We start from the raw sequence: 25,128 nt of genomic DNA, 5'->3' as shown, positions 1-25,128 counted from the left end.
CAGTGATTTGATTCTGCTAGGGGTTAGAGAGGCCATGTGCCTTTACATTGGAGGTAAGGCTCTCCTATGGTAGAAGAATGGGCTAAAGAAAACAATCTATTTGTAAGGGGGATCTTGGCAGAAAACATAAAGAATGATAGCAGAAAAGAACTCAGATTTTCTTTCTTCTTTCTTTCCTTTCTTTTTTTCATTTTGTTCCACTCCCAGGAGGAATCTCTTCTCAGACAACCCATCTGTAAAATGTAATTTAAATAAATGGATCTGTCCTAAAGTTACATGAATTCCAAAGAAAATAAACCATCTGAAATTCTTATTCCTATAATTCAACATCTGTTGTTTTTCTTTTCACTTTTTCTCAAATACAGGAAAAATTTCACTCCTGGGCTGAATGGAACATTTCATACCAAATTTTTATAGAAGGATGTTTTAATACTTGAGTGATTGGACTATAAAATGAGAAATTCTAAATTAATTTGGGATGATGCTAAAATGTATCACTTCATTTCTCCCATCTTTTCTGGGGAAAAAGTTTTAATCACCTTGCCTTCAGTATTCCATAGTCCTCCTTCTTTAGCATTCCCAAAAATGTTTAGCTTGGCTACTGAAATGTGAGGTTAAATTTATGGGCTTTGCTTGATTGCTAATCTCCATTTGGAATGCAAATTTAAGTATGGATATGACAGCTGGGGCCAAGAGGTTAGGAGGGATGGCAGGGAGAAAAGGAGAGTGGAATATATTCTGGGTAAAATATATGATCTTTCAGAAAGATGATAGAAAATTGTCCCTCAAATTCCTACTGCATGTATTTTGATATGACATTATTTTGTATTTTTAAAATATATTGTTTGGTATTGTAGCTACAATTGTATACTTTGCTAATCTCTCTACTAGTCAACAAAGTCCAAGAAAAAGGGATCTCATACATTGTACCTACAACATTGTTCAGCACAAAAAAACAAGTTCAGGAAATGTTCAATGAATACATAGAGAAGGAAGAAAGCAAAGAAGAAAATGAAAAAAAGGAGGCAGAAAGAGAAGGCAGAATGTAGGTAGGGAGGCTATGCAAGAAAATGGCAGCTATCCCCATATGGAAATAGAAGGCTTTATATAGTATGAATGTTCTCCAAATAAAAGCATAAATTGAAGATGTAAGATGAAATTATTTCACTTTCCTAGACTTTTTTTGGTCTCCCACTTCTGCCATTTTTGTCATTCAACAAACAGGCAGACATGTAATCAAAGAACACAATGAACAGATAGTGGCAAACTATCAATCCCTTTTAACATCAGTAACTTTGTGTTATGGAATTGCTTTTAATGTAATGATCATTAGCTTAAGTTGCACTTTCCCTCCTGTCTGCTTCAGCCCACACGGAACTCTTTCTACTTCGATAGTTTTAAAGCTTTCTACTGTATAGTGATATAAAGCTTGCACTCCATTTTATGCCACTATGTTCAGTCTAGCTAAATATATTGTAAACCTCCAGAGGGATTGGGTAAGACTGCATTCCTGAGTTTCTTCATATCGCCTAGCATGACACTTTGCTTTCAGTAGTTACTCAGTAGATAAGTTTGTTAATTAAAATAATATGGAACGGAACTTCTGTTTCTGCTAAAATGAAGTACCCCCTTTCCTCCCATGTCCTCCATCTTTCTATTAAAAACTCTGGATGTAGCACAATAAATATCATAGGGAGATCCTGAAAGGTGGACAAGTGGATGGGCTGCTTAGTGGTATTGGGGTTTAAGGAATGATATGGTTGTTAGTTCTCTGGGTTTCCTTATTGTCTACCATATATTGAGGGAAAGGTGCCATAGAATCCTCCAACCTGGAACTGCCACTAGGCAGAGACAAAAAACGTTCCAAGAAACACCTGTTTCTCTTAGCAAAAGGACCAGAAAACATGGCCTGATAACAGAAAAGTTTTGGAATGCTCACAGTTCTCCAGCCAAATACCAACAGAAAACTCACACACTACTCCCCAGTGATTTCACCAGGATTGAGTGGGTAGTCATGATTTTCCACCCTATTCCCAACCCTGACAGAAGTAGGTAGCAGCCTTTTCATTCTCCAACCAGTGTAATTGCAGAAACAGCCATGGAGCTAAACTTCCATCTTCTACCTGGCAGAAGATAGCAGTGCTCTAATTCCCAAGTCACATAACTTTCAACAGGGTACAGCAGTGAGAAGAGCCTTCACTCCCAACAGGCAAAAAAAGACTAAATGAGGTAATGTGAAGTGGGATAACCACCGCTGTACTTCACCCCATCCTCTCTCATATCAGCAGGGCACAGAAGCAAGCTGAGCCTCTACTCCCAACTGGAATCAGTAAGACTAAACAAGAAGGGAGACATTAAGAGAGATCTCAACCCCCTCACCATTCCCATGTCAGCCAAGCCCAGGGAGGAACTGAGCCTCCATACCTACGAGATATCACCAAGGTACAATGAAGTGGTTCGAGGCAGGAGAGTTGAAACTCTGTCCCTACCTCCCCACCCCCATATCACAACCCCCATTTTCAGCAAGGTCCCATGGGAAACTGAGCTTACACCTTCACTCTGAGGCAAGGACAGTGTAAATTGATGGTCCACTCTCCTAGGGTTTAGGGGGGAGCTGAGTTTCCACTTGTTTTCAATCCAGAAATGTGAATCAGTGATCTACTTTTCCCAAGGTGGTATTGCAGGGCCAAGTAGGAAACTGAACATACACATTCACTTGGCCCTCAGCTACACCTCTACAAAGTGACTGCCTGCTAAAAAGGATACAAAATCAAATAAATAAGATCGAGTGTCTCATAATACACAAAATATCCAAGATACAATAAAAAATCACATGCAATACATCCCTTAACTCAGACTGGGCAATTGCCTGCTTCTCCCTGGAGTGGAGGGCTGAGGAAGAACTGGCAAAGATTCCCAGAATCTGACTGGGCTGACTGGTGAAGAATTTCTCCTCTGTGAGTCCAGGTGGGAAGTCTACTAACTACTGTGCAGACATCAACACAGAGAATCAGGGAAAATAATTAGGCAAAGTTGTCCCAATAAAAAGGCTGTGGAAGGAGGTGGGACATAGCATGGTACTGGGAAGGTTAGCTTTGGGTTAGGGAAGAGACAGTGATCCCTCTACAGTTTGAAGAAAGCATAATAGAATATACAGGGTATAAAAAGTGGCATCCAGGCCTCTGTTAGAAATTGAAACTCTTCCTTAATAAATGTTTTTCTATGATAGGTCAGAGTTAAAGACCTCTACTGAGAGGAGAAGGGATAGTCAATAGGAAGATGAAAGAAAGTGATGAAGGTTATAATAATTGTGTGGATTAACTAAAAGAGAAACTGATTAAACAAACATAAGGAGCTTGACGGGGCTTCCTACATGGCGCTAGTGGTAAAGAATCTGCCTGTCAACACAGGAGACATAAGGGACTGCGGGTTTGATCCCTGGATGGGGATGATCCCCTGGAGAAGGTCATGGCAACCCACTCCAGTATTCTTGCCTGGAGAATGCCACAGACAGAGGAGCCTGGGGCTACAGTCCATAGTGTCGCAAAGAGTCAGACACGACTGAAGCAACTTAGCACACATGCACGGAAGGAGATTGACAAGCATCTCTGATGTTTCAGCTATTATTGACAATAATATTTTACAGCATAACTAATCTAGACATTTGTATAGCCATCAACAAGAAAGCTTCAATGTAGGAGCAAAGAGGGCTATTTCTAAAACTGTTCCAAATTTAGTGATCTGTAATGTAGGCATGATAAAAAGGAAAAGATGATAAAAAACTAAGGGTGCAAGTCACAAAATACTTCAGTGATTGACCATTGGACGCAGGCTGGGAAAGAGTATATACATTGAGTTCAGAGCTGATGAACTAGGAGAAAGTGGAAGAATAATTTGACAGAAAATCACAATAGTTTCAAAGAGCAGGTGTAATAGAAGAAAATGAGCTGGAAGAATAGAAGATTGTGGTCAGTTAGGTAGTCTCAGAAGTCTTAATGTAGCCATGGGAATGAAATCCAGTACATGTGAATGTTTGGAGAGTCAAGAGTGTATAAGTTATTTTATGGATTTTAAAGTCATCCAAGAAAATGAAAGAATTAGTAATGGAAAAGGAAGTTGGTAAATGAGAAAGAATATTCATTAGATTGACAGATCATCATTATCATCTGGCAAACATTAATGTAGCTCTTATTAATACAGGGCTGTTCCCACTCCAGTTCAGTTCAGTTCAGTTCAGTCACTCAGTCGTGTCCGACTCTTTGTGACCCCATGAATCGCAGCATGCCAGGCCTCCCTGTCCATCACCAACTTCCGGAGCACACTACTTGACATATATTATGCTATATAATCCGCACGACCTCCCTTTTAGGAAGATATTATTGATACTTTACAGATGAGAAAACTGAGACACAGTGCCAAACTGCACTGTTAAAATAGGTAAAAGAACTGGGATTGAAGAACAGTTTGGTTTCAGAGTCCGTATTCTTTACTACTACACCATGGTATGTGGACATTGGATTAAGACAGAGGTGGAATAAATAGGTTAATAACAATATAAGACTTGAAGCCTGTGGGCCACGAGATTAATAGCATCTGTTTGAGAAGGCTGAAAGTAAAATTGTGTTCTTCGAAAAGATCTCTGTTTCAACGAAGGCAAGGAATTTGGATCAGAGAAGACTGTATCCATTGGATACTCACCATTCCCTTATATGCCAAGAGATTGTTTCTGCAAGTAGCTGTAACTCGGCGTTAGGACTTTCCATGGCTAGGAACAAACATTTTGGGAAGCCAGATAATACACCCTGCCCACTAAAGATGCCCATGTCTTAATTCTCAGAACCTGTGAATGTATTAGGTAACACAAAGAAGGAAAAATAAGACTAAATTTGAGGTGCTACGATTACGCTGGATTATCTGGGTAAGATAACCACATAGGAGTTCTTATAAATGGAACAGTGAATCAGAAGAGAGAGAAACAAAGACATGGAGGCATGAAAAGTACTTAGCCCAACACTGATGGTTTTAAAGGTGGAAAAAATGCACTCTTGGAGAAGACTGGACTGCAAGGAGATCCAACCAGTCCATCCTAAAGGAGATCAGTCCTGAATATTCATTGGAAGGACTGATGTTGAAGCTGAAACTCCAATACTTTGGCCACCTGATGCAAAGAACTGACTCATTTGAAAAGACCCTGATGCTGGAAAAGATTGAAGGCAGGAGGAGAAGGGGAGGGGGAGGATGAGATGGTTGGATGGCATCACCAACTCAATGGACATGAGTTTGAGTAAACTCCAGGAGTTGGTGATGGACAGGGAGGCCTGGCATGCTGCAGTCCATGGGGTTGCAAAGAGTCGGACATGACTGAACGACTGAACTGAAATGATTAAAAGTGCACTCTGAGGTATGGAAAACCTTTAGATATGAATAATGAAAGCAATGAAAGGAAATGTTCTCCGGAGCTCCAGAAGGAAATGCAGCCAAGCTAACATTTTGCTTTTAGCTCACTGAAACCCACTGTGGGCTTCTGAGCTATAGAATCGTAAGATGATTAATAACAACCACAAAATAATAATAATAATAGCAATAATAAATTTGTATTGTTTTAAACTGCTAAATTTGTGGTGATTGTTAAGTTAGCCATGGAAAGCTAAAAGAGCCCGAAGCCAGTGCTGGACAGGAATTGGAAGATGAACAGCCCAGCTTCCTCTCCTTTGAGTGGAACATCTCTGGGTTGTTCCCAGAGATCTCTAGAAAGACTAAGTACCAGTTACCCACACCCTGACCTGCTAATTAAAACAGTCTATTGACTTTCTTCTTTCTCCTGTCTCACATCTCTTCTCCTTTACTGTTACTTCCTGGGATCACTTCTCTAATAAACTACTGGCACACTAATCCATGAAACTACTTCTGGGGATCCCAAACTAGGACAGAGATTTCTTTAAAAATTCTATGAAATTCAAGATGATTTAAGGGACCTTTTTTCTTATGAAGTGAGAATTTCCAATAGAATGCATCTGTAAGGAGGGCTGCAGAGAGACAATGAGTCATAGTTCTAGGACATTCAGAATAATGAGTTTTGATCAAATTTTTCAGGCATATAGATAGTGCTTATTCATTTATTAAAACATAATTATTCAAATGGTATTAGTTTCTTAAGTATATTAATATAATTTTGTCTCATCTGTTAAACATCACTGAAATGGTCATAATGTAATTTTCTTAAAAATAAATTTAGTTTTAATTAAACTATTCTTTTGAACTTTGCAAACTAATGGGAAGTGAATTGTGTTATTATTAATATTTCAATTAACTATCTTTCTAACTTCTATTTAATTATATAATCTCTAATTTAGGATAGTATCTTCAAGTTGAAAATATATAGACATCTTATATTTTAGTTGAAAAACAAAAGATTATGTTCGCCCATTTTGTACCATGCAATTAGGCTTCTCAGGTGGGTCAGTGGTAAAGAATCTGGATGCCAATGTAGGAGACTCGGATTCAATCCCTGTGTTGGGAATATTCCCTGGAGAAGGAAATGGCAACAGACTCCACTATTCTTGCCTGGAAAATCCCATGGGCAGAGGGCTACAGTCCATGGGGTCACGAAGAGTCAGATATCAACTGAGCACACACACATGCACCATGCAGTTATTGGTTTTGATTTACAGCAGCAGTCACATTCTAATAAGTTCAATCAATAAGTTAATTTTACCACTCCACAAGCCATCTAAAAGCTTGGGTTTAAATATGGAATCAAGTTACGTTATCTGTGTAGGGGAGCAAAATTTGCCTCCCCAACATTTCTTTGGCATGTGCATTATTTTGAACTGAAAACAATCAAGGACCAGAAGATCTGGAAGAACCTTTGGCCTTCCCCCTAACTGCCTAAAAGAATGTTGAAAAATTTAGGCAAACTTTTCCCTTCTACGGAATTAACACAAATGAGATTAGCTGTGTACAAAAAAAGACAGTGTTTAAATCTCTGGAATAAATTTTTCTGTCTCAAAGAAAGTTGAAACTGACCTGAACTTCAAAGAATGTGTAAGATTTGAATGAGGAAGAAAAGGAAGAAGAAACAATGCATTTTAAGGGATTAGTTTAGTTCTGCTGAGTACTAACTTCAGGGTGTGTGAAATAGAACTCAGAAAATGTTTGTAGGATGTGTATTACAAGGGGAGGCAGAATAGAGGGACATGGCTCGAAAATACTACCCAACTAAAAATTTTCCTGATGGTTCACACTATTTGCAGCTGCTTTACAACTATTTAGACTCTAGGTGTCTTCTTTTCTTTCCTTTTTTAATGTAGATCTGCTATCTGTATCATAATGTAACCAGCCCTATGATCTATCTTGGGATGATTTATGCTACCATCTTATTCTGGGATTATTTTTTAGCATAACTGGAAATAAAATTATAAAATTAGGGAAAATATATTATTAATGCCCTAGTCTTTTCTTTCACCCACTTCGTCAATCCCCTTACTCCACCCTACATACCATAACCTCTTCCTGGTACTCTCATGTTGGTGGTGGTGGTTTAATCACTAAGTCGTGTCTGACCCTTGCAGACCCACAGACTGTAGCCCTCCAGGCACCTCTGTCCATGGGATTTCCTAGGTAAGAATACTGGAGTGGGTTGCCATTTCCTTCTCCAACTTTCATGTTGCCCAACCCATATTTCATGTCAAATAAAACGTATTAAACCACTCACAACTAGGAATAATTATGGGCTTCCCTGGTGGCTCAGCTGGTAAAGAATCCGCCTGTAATGTGGGAGACCTGGGTTCCATCCCTGGGTTGGGAAGATCTCCTGGAAAAGGGAACGGCTAACTGCTCCAGTATTCTGGCCTGGAAAATTCCATGGACTGTATAGTACATGGGGTTGCAGAGTCGGATATGACTGAGTGACTTTCACTCACTCCTTTCATTTTTAGAAAGATTTTTATGTAAGTGACAGGATAACATTCAATACTGAATTGCTAGTGTGGATTTTTTTTTTTCTGCACTGCTAGGTGGAGACTATTTTGGGTGAATTGCATGAATCACACCATGTGTGTAATTAAATATTGACTCTCTCTACCTTTGAGGAGAGCCCTGTTCATGCAAATTCAGAGTTGTGACTTGTTCCATCATGCAAATAACAAGATTTTTTTCTCTTTTTTTTATCTCCTATGCTAATCCTAGAATATGAAATTTATCCATGGCTATACTTTCATATTTTAATGTAAAAAATCATGAGACCTCAAATGTGGGCCTTTTTTACTAATTTCTTTACTTGTACCAAAAGGCAAACACTCAGAGCGTCCTCAGGATTACCAGTTGTGCTTCTAAATAATCAGCTTATCTATGTCTAGTTTTATGCAAATTGCTATTAACAAAAGAATTTGTGTTTGTGTATCCTGGTTTTGTGATGCTTAAACATGCAAATGAATTTTCTGTTTACATACAACAATTCCACTGATGCCTTTTAGAATTCAAAAGAAAAAAAAAATCACATAGCACACTCTACATGAAACTGGATCAAATATATAGAAAAGACGGAACAAAGGGCAAAACCAAGTGGCCCCGCTAGAAGATAATAACTGCCCTAAAATGAATTTCTGCTTCCTTAAGCAGATTAGAGCACAAATAAATGTTTATTATATAGAAATGATATGGAATGTATTTAGTTAAAAAGGCAGAATCCCCATGAGCCAGAATGACCAGAAGATTCTGGGTTTTTGACCTCTACTGCAAATCTATTTGACTCTTATCAGTAGGAATGCAGAAATTCTGGACTAAACTCTTTGGATGACATTTTACACTTTTATTAATTATTAAGTCATAACTAAAAAGTAAATACTACTACAAAGCTAATTATGAAATTTTCTACCAATATCTAACCAATGGTTAGATGACATTTGGGGTATAAATCTAGTGATTAAATTAGATTCACAACTGAGCCATAATTTGAGAATAATTTCACATCCTTCCTGTTACAATTTTCATTTCCCTAAGTTCCTTTTGTTCTCCTTTTTTAAAAATGCGTGTAGTGTGTAGTAGTGTTAGTCGCTCAGTTGTGTCTGACTCTTTGCAACCCCATGGGCTGTAGCCCACCAGGCTCCTCTGTCCACGGGATTTCCTAGGCAAGAATACTGGAGTGGGTAGCCATTCCCTTCTCCTAGGGGTCTTTGCAACCCAGGGATCAAACCAGAGTCATAAACTATTATAAATTGTTGATGGTCTTATTATTTTATTTATTTTTAAAATTTTATTGGAGTATAGTTGATTTACAATGTTGTGTTAGTTTCAGGTGTATAACAAAGTGAATCAGTTATACATATACATATATCTACTCTTTTTTAGATTCTTTTTCCATATAGGTCATTACAGAGTATTGAGTAGAGTTCCCTGTGCTATACAGTAGGTCCTTATTAGTTATCTATTTTATATATAGTAGTGTGTATATGTTAATCCAATCTCCTAATTTATCCCTTCCTCTTCTTTCCCTTTTGGTAACCATAAGTTTGTTTTCTACATCTATGACTCTACTCATGTTTTGCAAATAGTTCATTTGTACCATTTTTTTTAGATTCCACATACAAGCAATATCATATGATATTTGTCTTTCTCTACTTTGCTTAGTATGTTAATCTCTAGGTCCATCCATGTTGCTGCAAAAGGCATTATTTCATTCTTTTTATGGCTGCATAATATTCTATTTTATATATGTATGACTTCTTTTTTATCCATTCATCTCTCAGTATACATTCTTTAAACATTTTATTGGGATATAATTGATTTACAATGTTGCACAGCAAAGGAAACTATAAGCAAATGAAAAGAAAACCCTCAGAATGGGAGAAAATATTTGCAAATGAAGCAACTAACAAGGGACTAATCTCCAAAATATACAAACAACCTATGTAGCTCAAAATAGAAAGAGCAAACAACCCAATAAAATAATGGGCAGAAGATCTAAAGACATTTCTCCAAAGAAGACATTAGTTCAGTTCAGTTCAGTCACTCTTTGTGTCTGACTCTTTGTGACCCCACGAATCGCAGCACGCCAGGCCTCCCTGTCCATCACCAACTCCCGGAGTCTACTCAAACCCATGTCCATTGAGTCGGTGATGCCATCCAACTGTCTCATCCTCTGTTGTCCCCTTCTCCTCCTGCCCCCAATCCCTCCCAGCATCAGGGCCTTTTCCAATGAGTCAACTCTTCGAATGAGGTGGCCAAAGTACTGGAGTTTCAGCTTCAGCATCAGTCCTTCCAATGAACACCCAGGACCTTTAGGATGGACTGGTTGGATCCCCTTGCAGTACATACAGATGGTTAAAAAGCACATGAAAAGATGTTCAACATCACTAATTACTAGAGAAATGCAAATCAAAACTACAATGAGTTATCACTTCACACCAGTCAGAATGGTCATCATCAAAACGTCTAACAGAGAGGGAGGTGGCCTGTCCTCCAAATGGAGCCTGTGCTGGAGCAGGACAGCAGCAGATTGGAGCCCAAGAACTGCAGGGGGGTGGGTGGGGGTGGGAGTGGGGAACCCGTTGCCCAGAGGCGTGAAGGAGTGACCCCAGCTACCTGAGCAATCAGTTGGTCACATTCCCTACAGGTTTTGGGGCTTGAGGTGGATGCAGTAAACTCTGTCCAGTTTTCAAACCACACAGGCTACTCACATTGGAAGGGCCAAGTGCCAAACCCAGACCAGCTCCATGATCTGTCTAGGAGCTGAAGCTGAACAATGCCAATCAGGATGAATACATTCTCAGGGGCTACAGGCGAGACAAGTCCTTCCTGGCCATGGTGGTGGACATCCTGAGGGAGCTTTAGCAGCAGAACTCCAGGCTCATGTACATGTGCGACTTCGTGATGGGAGACCAGCATAATGGAGAAGGCGCCATGTACATCCCCAGAGGACCTCCTTCCCGTTTACAGAGAGAAGTTGGTGCCAGTCACAGACATCATCACCCTCAACCAGTTTGAGGCTGAGTTGCTGACCAGGAGAAAGATCCACAGCCAGGAAGAAGTCTTAGAGGTGATGGACAAGTTATACTCCATGGGGCCCAACATGGTGGTCATCACCAGCTCCGACCTGCTGTCCGTGAGGGGCACTGACTACCTGATGGCGCTGGGGAGCCAGAGGACACGGACCCCTGACAGCTCCACGGTGACGCAGCACATCCCCAGGGAGACGCACAAAGTGGACGCCATCTTCATCGGCACTGGGGACAGCTTTGCCACCATGCTCTTGGAGTGGATGCATAAGCACCCCAGCAACCTCAAGGTGGCCTGTGAGAAGACCCTGTCAGCCACACACCATGTTCTGCAGTGGACCCGCCTCCATAACACCGGGTATTAGGTGTCTCCGTTTCCGTCCTTGTGAAAAATGTAACATCTGCCTTCGAGCTGTGACTGAAACGTGACACTCCACAGTCACTTTGGTGGGGACCTTCCCAGAACCCCCAAAATCTGCACATCTCAGTGTGTAGGGGCTGGCTTGTAGTTTCCCGGGCCATGGGACAGAGGCTGCTGCACGGCCAAGGGCACCTGTGGAAAAACCACCGCAGCCAGCTTCTTTTGGAAAACTCATCGGGTTTATGGTAGAACGGGTCATGCACTGTGTTTGCCGCCCACTCCTGGTGACAAATATGTCAAGTCACTAGGTCAGTATGCAGGTACAGTGTGCAGAGGTGGGCTCTTCCCCCACCCCCACCCCCCACCCCTCGCTAGTGTCTGTAACCCCACCCACCAGTTATCTCACCCCCTGCCCTGAAGCTCTGTGTCCTGTGCCAGCCAGGTGGGGCATCCAAAAGCCTCCACAGCTTTGACCATCCCCACAGTGGGTGGAGGACACGGAAGAGACCTTTACACTAGTCCAGATGTCCACTGCTGGGGTGACCTTCTTGGCCCCACTTTGCCCGGAATTTTGAGGAACCCCCGCCAGGCGTGGATACAGGCAGGATTGCCCCTGCTTATTACCCACCCCCAACTCTGGGAGCTGCAGGGGTTCACATCTCTTGAAAGTCACAGCCTGGAGGGAAGCAGGGAAATAGCTGGATGTGGCGGCCCAGATGGGGATCCCTGGGAAGCAGGCTGTCCTAGGGTAGCCCTTTCCCCCACCCCACTGTCCCCAGTCCCAGCCCCACAGACATCCTCCTGAGACCAGGCCCACATCTCAAGGGCTCTCACCTCCTCAGTGCTGCCTTCAACCCTGTGCTGAAAATGCCCCAAATGAAGGCAGGCAGGTCCCCACTGGACTCCTGCACTCTCTCTTGTCTTTCTTCCCAACCCTGCTCATGTTCTGAATATTGTAATTTAACTCTCTGGCATTAGTTCCTGCACACAGGGTCAGGGGTCCTCAGCTCCCTGCAGTGGCCAACAGGTCAGGGCTTATGTCCCTGTCATGTTTCCTGGTCCCTGCAGGGCCCACTGGCCTGGGAGGAGGAGGAGGAAGCCCTGGGGTTTGGGGTACAGCCTGCCAGCAAAGTGGCCAGGGGCCAGCCATAGTCCCCCAGGGCCCTGGGCCTCCACAGAGTCTTTCATGGAAAATTGTCACTGCCTGCTAGAGTAGGGATAAGGCCACGTTGCCAACCAGTGGAAATCTTTTCTTTCTTCTGTTCCCCCCTCTTTTATTTAACTTATGGAGAGTAAGTGTAGGACTAGGGCAAGAAACTGATGGGCTCTCTCAATGAGATGGTGAAAACCTGCCCTGAAAATACGGTGTTGGGGGTAGCACCTTGTTCTGTGTGCACTGTGAACTTGAAGAAAAATATGCTTGGCAAAAAAAAGTCTATAAACAATAAATGCTGGAGAGTGTGTAGAGAAAAGGGAACTCTCCTACATTATTGATCAGAATGCAAACTGGTACAGCCACTATGGAAAACAGTGTAGAAGTTCCTTAAAAAACTGAAAATAGAGCTACTATATGATCCAGCAATCCCACTCCTGGGAATATACCTGGAAAAACCATACTTGGAAAAGATGCATGCACCTTCAATGTTCACTGCAGCACTATTTACAACAGCCAGGACATGGAAGCAATCTAAATGTCCATCAACAGATGAATGAATAAAGAAGATGCGGTGTGTACATAGATAGATAGATAGATAGATAGATAGATAGATAGATAGATAGATATAGTGGAATATTACTCAGCCATAAAAAAGAACAGAATAATGCCATTTGCAGCAACATGGATGAACCTAGAGATTCATACTGAGTGAAATAAGTCAGAGAAAGACAAATCATATAATATTGCTTATATGTGGAATCTAAAAAAAAGACTACAAATGAACTTATCTATGAAACTGAAATAGATTTACAGATGTAGAAAACAAAGTTATGGTTGCTGCTGCTACTGCTGCTGCTAAGTCACTTCAGTCATGTCTGACTCTGTGCGACCCCATCCCTGGGATTCTCCAGGCAAGAACACTGGAGTGGGTTGCCATTTCCTTCTCCAATGCATAAAAGTGAAAAGTGAAAGTGAAGTCGCTCAGTCATGTCTGACTCTCCGCGACCCCATGGACTGCAGCCCACCAGGCTCCTCCGTCCATGGGATTTTCCAGGCAAGAGTACTAGAGTGGGGTGCCATTGCCTTCTCCGTAAACTTATGGTTACTGGGGAGTAAAAAGAGGTGGGATAAACTGGAAGACTGGGATTGACAGACACACTACTATATATAAAATAGGTAACTAATAAGGACCTACTGTATAGCACAGAGAACTCTACTCAATATTTTGTAATAACCTATATGGGAAAAGAATCTAAAAAAGAGTGAATATGTATTTGTACAACAGATTCACTTCATTATACAGCAAAAACTATTTTCGTGTAAGAAAAATTATCCAGAATGATATTGTATAGAAAACACTGTTCCAATACACAAATACTTCATTGGCTCACCTTGAAGGACAGGTAGGATAGAATTCTTTTTAAGCAAAAGGATACAACTACAACTTTAGTGTTTAAAGTTTATGAAATCTATCTATATTTAGCAGCATACAGTCCTTGCCCACATGACTTTTAGAGAACTGTCTGTTATTATCTGAAGGACATGAAGCATATCAACTGTATTGTATAATCAGAATGTAGATGTGGGCATAATAATTTAATAATACTAACAATAATAGCAACAGTAATAATAATAGCATCTGTCATCTCTTGGGCTATGTTCAACATGTTTTGCATTTTTTATCTCATACAGAACTTGAAATGTATCTATGAATTATTAACATATTTCCCTTTTTTTTGACAAAAGAGCTGAGGCTCATTGTGGTCAATTAATTTGCCCGTTTTAGGGTAAGACTGGGATTTGAAACTAGGTCTGTTTGACTTCAAATTAAGTGTGCAAACAACTGTGAGTTTATGTTGGTTTATCTTGAGAAAAGTGATTTGGTAAAATCTGAGAGAATAAATTTAGAAACTTGGAGAGGACACATAGGTACTGAACATTCACATTCATCTATTTGGGTTTGTCAATGAGGATACTTAAGGCAAGTCTTAGAACCTTGGGTAGTTTTATGTCATCCAAATGTAGGGGTGGAAAAATAATTTTCCCTCTACCATCTTAGCTGAAACCCCAATCTATAAGAAAAGACATTAACAGGAGAAAAACAAACATAAGCTCAACAACATGTTTAAAACAAAGAATGTTGCTCACCATCTGGTTCTACAAAGATTATTAGCCACTGCAGTCACTGACCAATAGTGCGTTCTGAAAGGAATTCTGGACGAAGAAAGCACGGTAAAGCATTCTGTGCTTTGGAAACACAGACCCTTAAATAGATGTACCTCTGGAGAAAATGTTTATGAACCCACATTCTTTCATTTTTCCATACATAAAAAAGCACAGAGATACTAGATCCTTGTGACTAAACTTTTGCTGAGATATATGCTTGACTGCACATATTCCCTACCCAAAATCATATGTAAACTGGCTTCTTCCTCTATTTCCTCAGAGAGGTTTCTCAGAGCAACTGAGGGGCTGTCTCCATGTCTATGGTCCTCAGTAAGACCCTGAATAAACACACAGCTCCTACACTTTTCATTTTCCTTTCAATCAACACAGGCATACCTCCTGTATACATGGAAGATACTCAGGAAAAACTGAGTAACTCTATGAAATAGCCCAAGCATCACCTTAAATACCATCTCCAGCTGAAGACAAATGAAGATTTGGAGGTGGATGTGGGGTCACTTATGGGAGGTTACCAGGAAACACATAGTTAAAACTAGAGTACAATTGTTGCACAGATTTAAGTTTTTGCCTTTTCCATTGGTACAAATTTTCTAAAGGTTTCGTCATCTTCCTCTGCCTGGTACACAGAGGGAGACACCCTTAAAGTGGAAATTTCCCTTATAAATGCAAATGTGCCTTGCAAAAAGGAAACTCCTGTTCAGTTTTCAGAGCTTCTCTTGTGTCTGCTGTATCTTAACAATAACCAGCTTGAGATAGTCTTTATGCCAAAGAGGAATGCATGGGTGTAGTATATTTTGTTCCTCTTCACCTATCAGTGAGAGGAAGAAAAACACAGTGTTCAAAGAAACTTAAATAGATTCTAAATGATAGATATAAGAGTTTATTAATGGTTATTTTTAATCTGAAGCCTTATTTTCTCTTTTATTCCTAGCCTGCTGTTTCTCAGTATTTCTCCTTCTCTCAGGTTAAATACAACCATAGAAGAATCTACAACTAGCTTAATCTTTCCAATTTGTGAATCATCTAGTAGACTGCCTTCAGACTTTATCTGCACTATCAGCTCTTCTGGGTCTCCAGTCCACCAGCCCACACTGCAGATTTGTATTCAGCAGCCTCCACAATCCCATGAGCCAGTTCCTTATAATAAATGTAATAAATCTGTTTGTATATTTTTGACCTAAAAAAAAGTAGCTACCAGATATTTCTCCAGCAAAGATGGGGTTATTTCAGATCAGCAGAGGATTGCAATTCAGGGTCTGCAACCATGGTGAGCCATGCGCAAGTCCCTGCAGAGCAAGTGAAGAACACTTTTAGAGAGGAAAAGGAAGCTGGGAGGGCTATAGTAAACAAAGAATTCATGGCTTTTCACTGGCTGAATCCTTGCCACGAAAGACAAGATGACGAGTCTTTTTGTTGGGATCTGCTATCATCACAGGGCATGAGAGCTCCCCCTTCTGGTCTCTTGAGGCTATTTAATTTAGGTTTCTGTTTATTATACGCAACTATATGTATATTTATAAATATATACATGTATAAATATATATGTTGTGCTGTGCTTAGTCACTCAGTCATGTCTGACTCTTTGCAACTCCATGGACTGTAGCCCGCCAGGCTCCTTTGTCCATGAGACTCTCCAGGCAAGAATACTGGAGTGGGTTGCCATTTCCTTCTCCAGAGGATCTTCCCAACCCAGGATCGAACCATGTCTCCTGCATTGCAGGCAGATTTTTTTTACCACTGTGCCACCTGGGAAGAGCAGTTTTATCCTTGCTCTCCCTTTAAAGAAAATGTATGGGACACACAATCATTAAGATTGCCCCTGATTTTTGACAACACGCAGTCTCCCAAACTGGGCTTCCCAGGTGGCTCAGCAGTAAAGAATCTGCCTGCTAATGCAGGAGACACAGGAGACATGGGTTTGATCCCTGGGTCAGGAAGATCCTCTGGAGGAGGGCATGGCAATCCACTCCAGTATTCTTGCCTGGAGAATCCCATGGACGGAGGAGCCTGGCTGGCTACAGTTAATGGGATTGCAAAGAGTCAAACATGACAGAGCAACTGAGCATACACAATCTTCCAAATCACCTAATCAAAGCTGAAATCCCACAGTAAGTTCTTTCTAACACCTTCTTACTGAGATGCGCCATGATTCCCCAGGGTGTGCATCCCCTCATCAGTACAGTGAGTAGTAAATACAACCTGTTGATCTATAGGTGTGTTCCTTAGCAGTCTTTGGCTGGAGGACAAAGGATCTCTGAGGCAATATGTCATAGTCTGCATGTTTTTTCAAATCATTTCAAGAAGACAACATAAGAAAGAAAACAACTGATCCTTAAACATCCATTATTAATCCAGTGAAAACCTATTCAAGTGAATGCTTTTATCGACTAACATATCTTCTGTTGCAAAATACAACTATAGTGTTTTGTTTTTAATCATGGAAATAAATGTATGTCTAGCATAACAACTTGATAATCAGTTCATTCATTTAAAATAACCTAAGCATGCACTCACATTACACAAACTAAACAATATGCATTAAATAAAAATTATTTAAGCCTATTGCTCAACAGAATGGATTGATCAACTAGTTTTAACTGCACCTTCATTTCAACAACCATTTGAAAATATACATCCTGACCTTTATGATTTTGCCATTTCCCCCCCAAAGCATCCAAATTCATAAAGTCACCCATGCTATACAGCCCCTGGCCCAGATGCAAAAATTATCTTTAATGGTATAGGCTAGATGTGCTTTATCAACAGGAAGACAGGAAGCCACAAATGGGGCAAAACTAGACCAAACTGGCTAGATCCAAAATGGCTGACAAGTAGGCTTTTCTCATTATATACACATTAGAATACATTATCATGCTAAGGTCTCCCCATCTGCACCACTACTGGATGGCTTTGACCATACAAGAAGAGACAGACAGTGTGGACTCAATTCTTAAAACTCTCTGCCTTTTCCAAGAATTTAGATGATGCTGGACTTTACTCTCTTCAAGAAAATTAGAGATACCAAGGGAATATTTCATGCAAAGATGGGTTCGATAAAGGACAGAAATGGTATCGACCTAACAGAAGCAGAAGATATTAAGAAGAATACACAGAAGAACTGCACAAAAAAGATCTTCACCACCCAGATAATCACGATGGTGTGATCACTCACCTAGAGCCAGACATCCTGGAATGTGAAGTCAGGTGGACCTTAGAAAGCATCACTATGAACAAAGTTAGTGGAGGTGATGGGATTCCAGTTGAGCTATTTCAAATCCTGAAAGATGATGCTGTGAAAGTGTTGCACTCAATATGCCAGCAAATTTGGAAAACTCAGCAGTGGTCACAGGACTGGAAAAGGTCAGTTTTCATTCCAATCCCAAAGAAAGGCAATGCTGAAGAATGCTCAAACTACTGCACAATTGCACTCATCTCACACACTAGTAAAGTAATGCTCAAAATTCTCCAAGTCAGGCTTCAGCAATATGTGAACCGTGAACTTCCAGATGTTCAAGCTGGTTTTAGAAAAGGCAGAGGAACCAGAGATCAAATTACCAACATCCGCTGGATCATTGAAAAAGCAAGAGAGTTCCAGAAAAACATCTATTTCTGCTTTATTGACTATGCCAAAGCCTTTGACTGTGTGGATCACAATAAACTGTGGAAAATTCTTAAAGAGATGGGAATACCAGACCACCTGACCCACCTCTTGAGAAACCTGTATGCAGGTCAGGAAGCAACAGTTAGAACTGGACATGGAACAACAGACTGGTTCCAAATAGGAAAAGGAGTACGTCAACGGCTGTATATGTATATTGTGCCCTGCTTTAACTTATATGCAGAGTACATCATGAGAAACGCTGGGCTGGAAGAAGCACAAGCTGGAATCAAGATTGCTGGGAGAAATATCAATAACCTCAGATATGCAGATGACACCACCCTTATGGCAGAAAGTGAAGAGGAACTAAAAATCCTCTTGATGAAAGTGAAAGAGGAGAGTGAAAAAGTTGGCTTAAAGCTCAACATTCAGAAAACTAAGATCATGGCATCTGGTCCCATCACCTCATGGGAAATAGATGGGGAAACAGTGGAAGCAGTGTCAGACTTTATTTTTTTGGGCTCCAAAATCACTGCAGATGGTGATTGCAGCCATGAAATTAAAAGACGCTTACTCCTTGGAAGGAAAGTTATGACCAACCTAGACAGCATATTAAAAAGTAGAGACGTTACTTTGCCAACAAAGGTCCATCTAGTCAAGGCTATGGTTTTTCCAGTGGTCATGTATGGATGTGAGAGTTGGACTGTGAAGAAAGCTGAGCGCCGAAGAATTGATGCTTTTGAATTGTGGTGTTGGAGAAGACTCTTGAGAGTCTCTTGGACTGCAAGGAGATCCAACCAGTCCATCCTAAAGGAGATCAGTCCTGGGTGTTCATTGGAAGGACTGATGCTGAAGTTGAAACTCCAATACTTTGGCCACCTCATGCGAAGAGTTGACTCATTGGAAAAGACCCTGATGCTGGGAGGGATTGGGGGCAGGAGGAGAAGGGGACGACAGAGGATGAGATGGTTGGATGGCATCACTGACTCGATGGACATGAGTTTGAGTAAACTCCGGGAGTTGGTGATGGACAGGGAAGCCTGGCGTGCTGCAGTCCATGGGGTCGCAAATAGTCGACTGAACTGAACTGAACTGGACTTTACTCAGATCCCTCCCCTTTGCCCCTCCCCTGAAAAACTTTCTCCTGACCTTAGGCCAGGGAGAAGATGCTTTTAGAGCATGTGCTCCCCTTCTCAATTCTCTGGCCTGTCTTTCTTTTAAGAAGTAAGTTCTCTGAATTCTTATTTTTTAATTTTTTTTTGGCTGAGCTGAGTCTTCGTTGCTGCGTGGGCTTTCCTCTACTTGTGGCGAGCGGGGGTCTACTCTCTAGTTGGTATGCACTGGTTTCTCATTATGGTGGTTTCTCTTGTTGCTGATCACAGGTTCTAGGGTGCATAGGCTGCAGTAGTTGGGGCACATGAGCTCAGTAGTTGTGGTTCCCAGCACAGGCTCAGTAGTTGTGGCTTATGGGCTTAGTTGCTCCACAGCATGTGGGATCTTCCTGGATCAGGGATTGAATCATGTCTTCTGCACTGGCAGGTGGATTCTTTATCACTAAGCCACTAGGGAAGCCCAACCCTGTCTTTCCTGCTGCACCCACTTCATTTTCCTTATTGGCAGCAAGAACGCAAAAGGGGAAGAACTCAATGACAGAGTCCAGGGCTTCATTTCAGCTAGGGCCCAAAGAGGGGGGCCCGCTCATCTAATCCAGTAACAAGAAAATGTTAAGTTCTCTTTAATCTTTTTTCATCAGTGTTTGTGTTTGTATCCATTATATAATGGAAATCCTCAGTGGAGAGTGATTATAGGTGCAAATATGGTTTCAACACATGAAATATTCTTAACATTTTTGTGGTGATGGGGAGATAAAGGAATCATTGTTCTTATTTCAAAGAGCAATTTTCCTTACTTTCTGTTCAATTCAGTTCAGTTGCTCAGTCGTGTCCGACTCTTTGTGACCCCATGGACTGCAGCACGCCAGGCTTCTCTGTCCATCACCAACTCCCAGAGTTTACTCAAACTCATGTCCATCGAGTCAGTGATGCCATCCAACCATCTCATCCTCTGTCATCCCCTTCTCCTCCCACTTCAATCTTTCTCAGCATCAGGGTCTTTTCAAATGAGTCAGTTCTTCGCATCAGGTGGCCAAAGTATTGGAGTTTCAGCTTCAGCATCAGTCCTTCCAATGAATATTCAGGACTGATTTTCTTTAGGATGGACTGGTTGGATCTCCTTGCAGTCCAGGGGACTCTCAAGAGTCTTCTCCAACACCACAGTTCAAAAGCATCAATTTTTCAGTGCTCAGCTTTCTTTATAGTCCAACTCTCACATCCATACATGACTACTGGAAAAAATCATAGCTTTGACTAGACAGACCTTTGTTGGCAAAGTAATGTCTCTGCTTTTTAATATGCTGTCTAGGTTGGTCATAACTTTCCTTCCAAGGAGCAAGCATCTTTTAATTTAATGGCTGCAGTCACCATCTGCAGTGATTTTGGAGCCCAAGAAAATAAAGTCTGTCACTGTTTCCATTGTTTCCCCATTTATTTGTCATGAAGTGATGGGACCAGATGCCATGATCTTAGTTTCTGAATGTTGAGCTTTAAGCCAACTTTTTCACTCTCTTCTTTCACTTTCATCAAGAGGCTTTTTAGTTCTTCTTCGCTTTCTGCCATAAGGGTGGTGTCATCTGCATATCTGAGGTTATTGATATTTCTCCCAGCAATCTTGATTCCAGTTTGTGCTTCATTCAGCCTGGCATTTCTCATGATGTACTCTGCATTTAAGTTAAATAAGCAGGGTGACAATATACAGCCTTGACGTACTCCTTTCCCTATTTGGAACTGGTCTGTTGTTCCATGTCCAGTTCTAACTGTTGCTTCCTGACCTGCATACAGATTTCTCAGGAGGCAGGTCAGGTGGTCTGGTATTCCCATCTCTTTAAGAATTTTCCACAGTTTATTGTGATCCACACAGTCAAAGGCTTTGGCATAGTCAATAAAGCAGAAATAGATGTTTTTCTGGAACTCTCTTGCTTTTTTGATGATCCAGCGGATGTTGGCAATTTGATCTCTGGTTCCTCTGCCTTTTCTAAATCCAACTTTGCATTATATACCTGAATTTTAAGAAACTTATGTTAAACTTCCCAGGTGGCTCAGTGGGAAAGAATTTGGCTGACAGTGCAGGAGACATGAGCTCAATCCTTGGGTCCGAAAGATCCCCTGGAGTAGAAAATGACAACCCACTCGTGGATTGGTTCTTGCCTGGGAAATCCCATGCACAGAGGAGCCTGACAGACTACAGTCCACAGGGTTGCAAAGAGTCAGACATGACTGAGTGATTAGACAACAACAGCATACTTATAATATTGTCTATACTCCTTTATGACTGGTTTATTTTGCTCATTATATCTATGAAATGGGTGCTGTTGTTGCTTGTATCAGTAGTTTGGTCCTTTGACTGAAGAGTAGTATTCTATTATATGAATATAACACCTTTTTAAAACCATTCTCCTATTGATAGACTTATGCATTTTTTTCAATATCTTGCTTTTATGACTAAAGACACAATGAAATATATTGTTCAAATCTTTTGGAGTACTTATGTTTTACTTTTGGATAAATACATAGGGGTGAAATTGATGGGTCACAGGACAAGTATTTGCTCAGCTTTGAAACAGGCAAACAGTTAAATGGCCCTATAAAGTGGCTGCACTATTTTGGAGAAATAGTGAGTTCATTTTTAACATCTAGGACTAAACCTACCTAAGGAGATGAAAGAACTGTATACAGAAAATTACAAGACACTGATGAAAGAAATCAAAGATGACATAAACAGATGGAGAGATATTTCATGTTCCTGGGTAGGAAGAATCAATATTGTGAAAATGACTATACTACCAAATGCAATCTACAGATTCAATGTGATCCCTATCAAATTACCAATGGCATTTTTCACAGAACTAAAACAAAAAAATTTCACAATTCATATGGAAACACAAAAGACCCCGAATAGCCAAAGCAGTCTTGAGAAAGAAGAATGGAGCTGGAGGAATCAACCTTCCTGACTTCAGATTATACTACAAAGCTACAGTCATCAAAACAGTATGGTACTGGCACAAAAACAGAAATATAGACCAATGAAACAAGATAGAAAGCCCAGAAATAAACCCACACACCTATGGGTACCTTAGTTCTGACACAGGAGGCAAGAATATACCATTGGGCAAAGACAGCCTCTTCAATGAGTAGTGCTGGGAAAACTGAACAGCTACACGTAAAAGAATGAAATTAGAACACTTCTTAACACCATACACAAAGATAAACTCAAAATGGATTAAAGACCTAAATGTAAGATCAGAAACTATAAAACTCTTAGAGGAAAACATAGGCAGAACACTCAATGACATAAATCAAAGCAAGATCCTCTATGACCCACCTCCTAGAGTAATGGAAATAAAAACAAAAGTAAACAAGTGGGACCTGATTAAACTTAAAAGATTTGCACAGCAAAGGAAACTATAAACAAGGTGAAAAGACAACCTCAGAATGGGAGAAAATAATAGCAAATGAAACAACTGACAAAGGATTAATTTCCAAAATATACAAGCAGCTCATACAACTCAATACCAGAAAAACAAACAACCCAATCAAAAAGTGGGAAAAAGACCTAAACATATTTCTCCAAAGAAGACATACAGATGGCTAACAAACACACAAAAAGATGCTCAACATTGCTCATTATTAGAGAAATGCAAATCAAAACTACAATGAGATATCACCTCACACCAGTCAGAATGGCCATCATCAAAAAGTCTACAAACAATAAATTCTGGAGAGGATGTGGAGAAAAGGGAACCCTCTTGCACTGTTGGTAGGAATGTAAATTGATGATACAGCCACTATGGAAGACAGTATGGAGATTCCTTTAAAAACTAGGAATAAAACCACCATATGACCCAGCAATCCCACTCCTAGGCATATACCCTGAGGAAACCAAAATTGAAAAAGACACATGTACCCCAATGTTCATTGCAGCACTATTTACAATAGCTAGAACATGGAAGAACCTAGATGTCCATTGACAGATGAATAGATAAAGAAGTTGTGGTACATATACACAATGGAATTATTTGAGTCCATTCTATTGAGGTGGATGAACCTAGAGCCTATTATACAAAGTGAAGTAAGTCAGAAAGAGAAAGATAAATATCATATACTAATGCATATATATGGAATCTAGAAAGATGGTATGAAGAAGTTATTTGCAAGGCAGTAATGAGAAAAACAGACATAGACAACAGACTAGAAGACACTGGGAGATGGGAGGAGAGGATGAGATGTATGGAGAGAGTAACATGGAAACTTACATTACTGTATGTAAAATAGATAGCCATGGGAATTTGCTGTATGTCTCAGGGAACTCAAACAGGGGCTCTGTATCAACCTAGAGGCGTGGGATGGGGAGGGAGATGGAGGGAGTTTCAAGAGGGAGGGGACATATGGATACCTATGGCTGATTCATGTTGAGTTTTGACAGAAAACAAAATTCTGTAAAGAATTACCCTTCAATTAAAAATAAATAAATTTTAAAAAATAATAAAACTCACTGTTTAGTGGCATTCAGTACATTCACAGTGTTGAGCAACCATCACCTCTAAATGATTCCAAATCATTTTCATCACCCCAAAGGGAAATTCCCATACCCATGAAGCAGTCATTCCCTGTTTTACCCTGCCCCAGCCCCTGAAAACCACTAATCTTTCTGTTTCTATGGTTTTGCTATTATGGAAATTTCATGCAGGTATAATTATGCAATCTGTGACTTTTTGTGTTTGGCTTCTTAGCATAACGATTTCCAGTTGCCTCCATGTTGTAGCATGTATCAGTATTTTATTCTTTTTTATAACAAAAAAATATTCCATTCCACAGATATAACATAACCTGTCTATCCATTCATTCCTGAACATTTGGTTCCCATCCATCGATTGGCTATCATGACTAGTGCTGCTATTGACATTCGTGTACAAATTTTGAATACTCATTTTCAATTTTTTTTTGCTATATACTAGGAATGGAATTTCTGGGTCATAGAATTCCCTTTAACTTTTTGAGGAACAGCCAAACTCTTTTTCACATTTGCAGTACTGTTTTACATTTCCACCACTAATTATGTAAATGTGTACATTTTATACTCCTGTCACTAACATGAGTCCAGCATCTGTACTACCTTTGTTAATCTTTGTTGTTTTCCATTAAAAAAATATTATTATAGCCATCTTAGTGGGTAAGAAGCAATATCTTGTGTCTCTAATGATCTGCATGTCTCTAATGCCTAATGATGTTTTGAGTATCTTTTCATATATCATTGATCACTTGCATATCTCCTTAGGACAAATGTATATTCAAATTTATTGTCCATTTTTAAAGTTGGGATGCTTGCTTTTGTGTTATTGACTTGTAAGAGTTCAGTATATATTAACATTTTGGATACTGGTCCTTACCAGATATATGATTAGCAAATATTTTCACTCCTTGATAGCATCTTTTGATACATAAAAGTTTTGATGAAGTGCAGTTCAGCTATATTTTTCTTGCTCTTTTTTGGTCATATTTAACAGTTGATAAATCTAATAGCATAAAGATTTCTTGGTATGTTTCTTTCTAAGAGGTTTATATAGATTAGCTCTTCAGTTTAGGTATTTAGTTCATTTTGAGTTAATTTTTGTATATGGTACATGGTATGGCCCAGCCTCATACTTTTGCATGTGGATATCCAGCATCATTGTTGAAGAGTCTATGCTTTCCTCCATTAATTGGTTTTGGAACCTTTT

General features: G+C 40.3%; 1 pseudogene; it reads left to right on the top strand.

Moving 5' to 3' along the window:
- The first annotated feature begins 10,462 nt into the window (after positions 1-10,462).
- LOC110131189 (pyridoxal kinase pseudogene) lies at positions 10,463-11,359 on the top strand (annotated as a pseudogene).
- Positions 11,360-25,128: the final 13,769 nt, after the last annotated feature.

This window comes from Odocoileus virginianus, unplaced genomic scaffold, assembly GCF_023699985.2.
Source record: "Odocoileus virginianus isolate 20LAN1187 ecotype Illinois unplaced genomic scaffold, Ovbor_1.2 Unplaced_Scaffold_1, whole genome shotgun sequence".
Classification (NCBI taxonomy): domain Eukaryota; kingdom Metazoa; phylum Chordata; class Mammalia; order Artiodactyla; family Cervidae; genus Odocoileus; species Odocoileus virginianus.
This window is presented reverse-complemented; position numbering and strand designations above follow the sequence as displayed.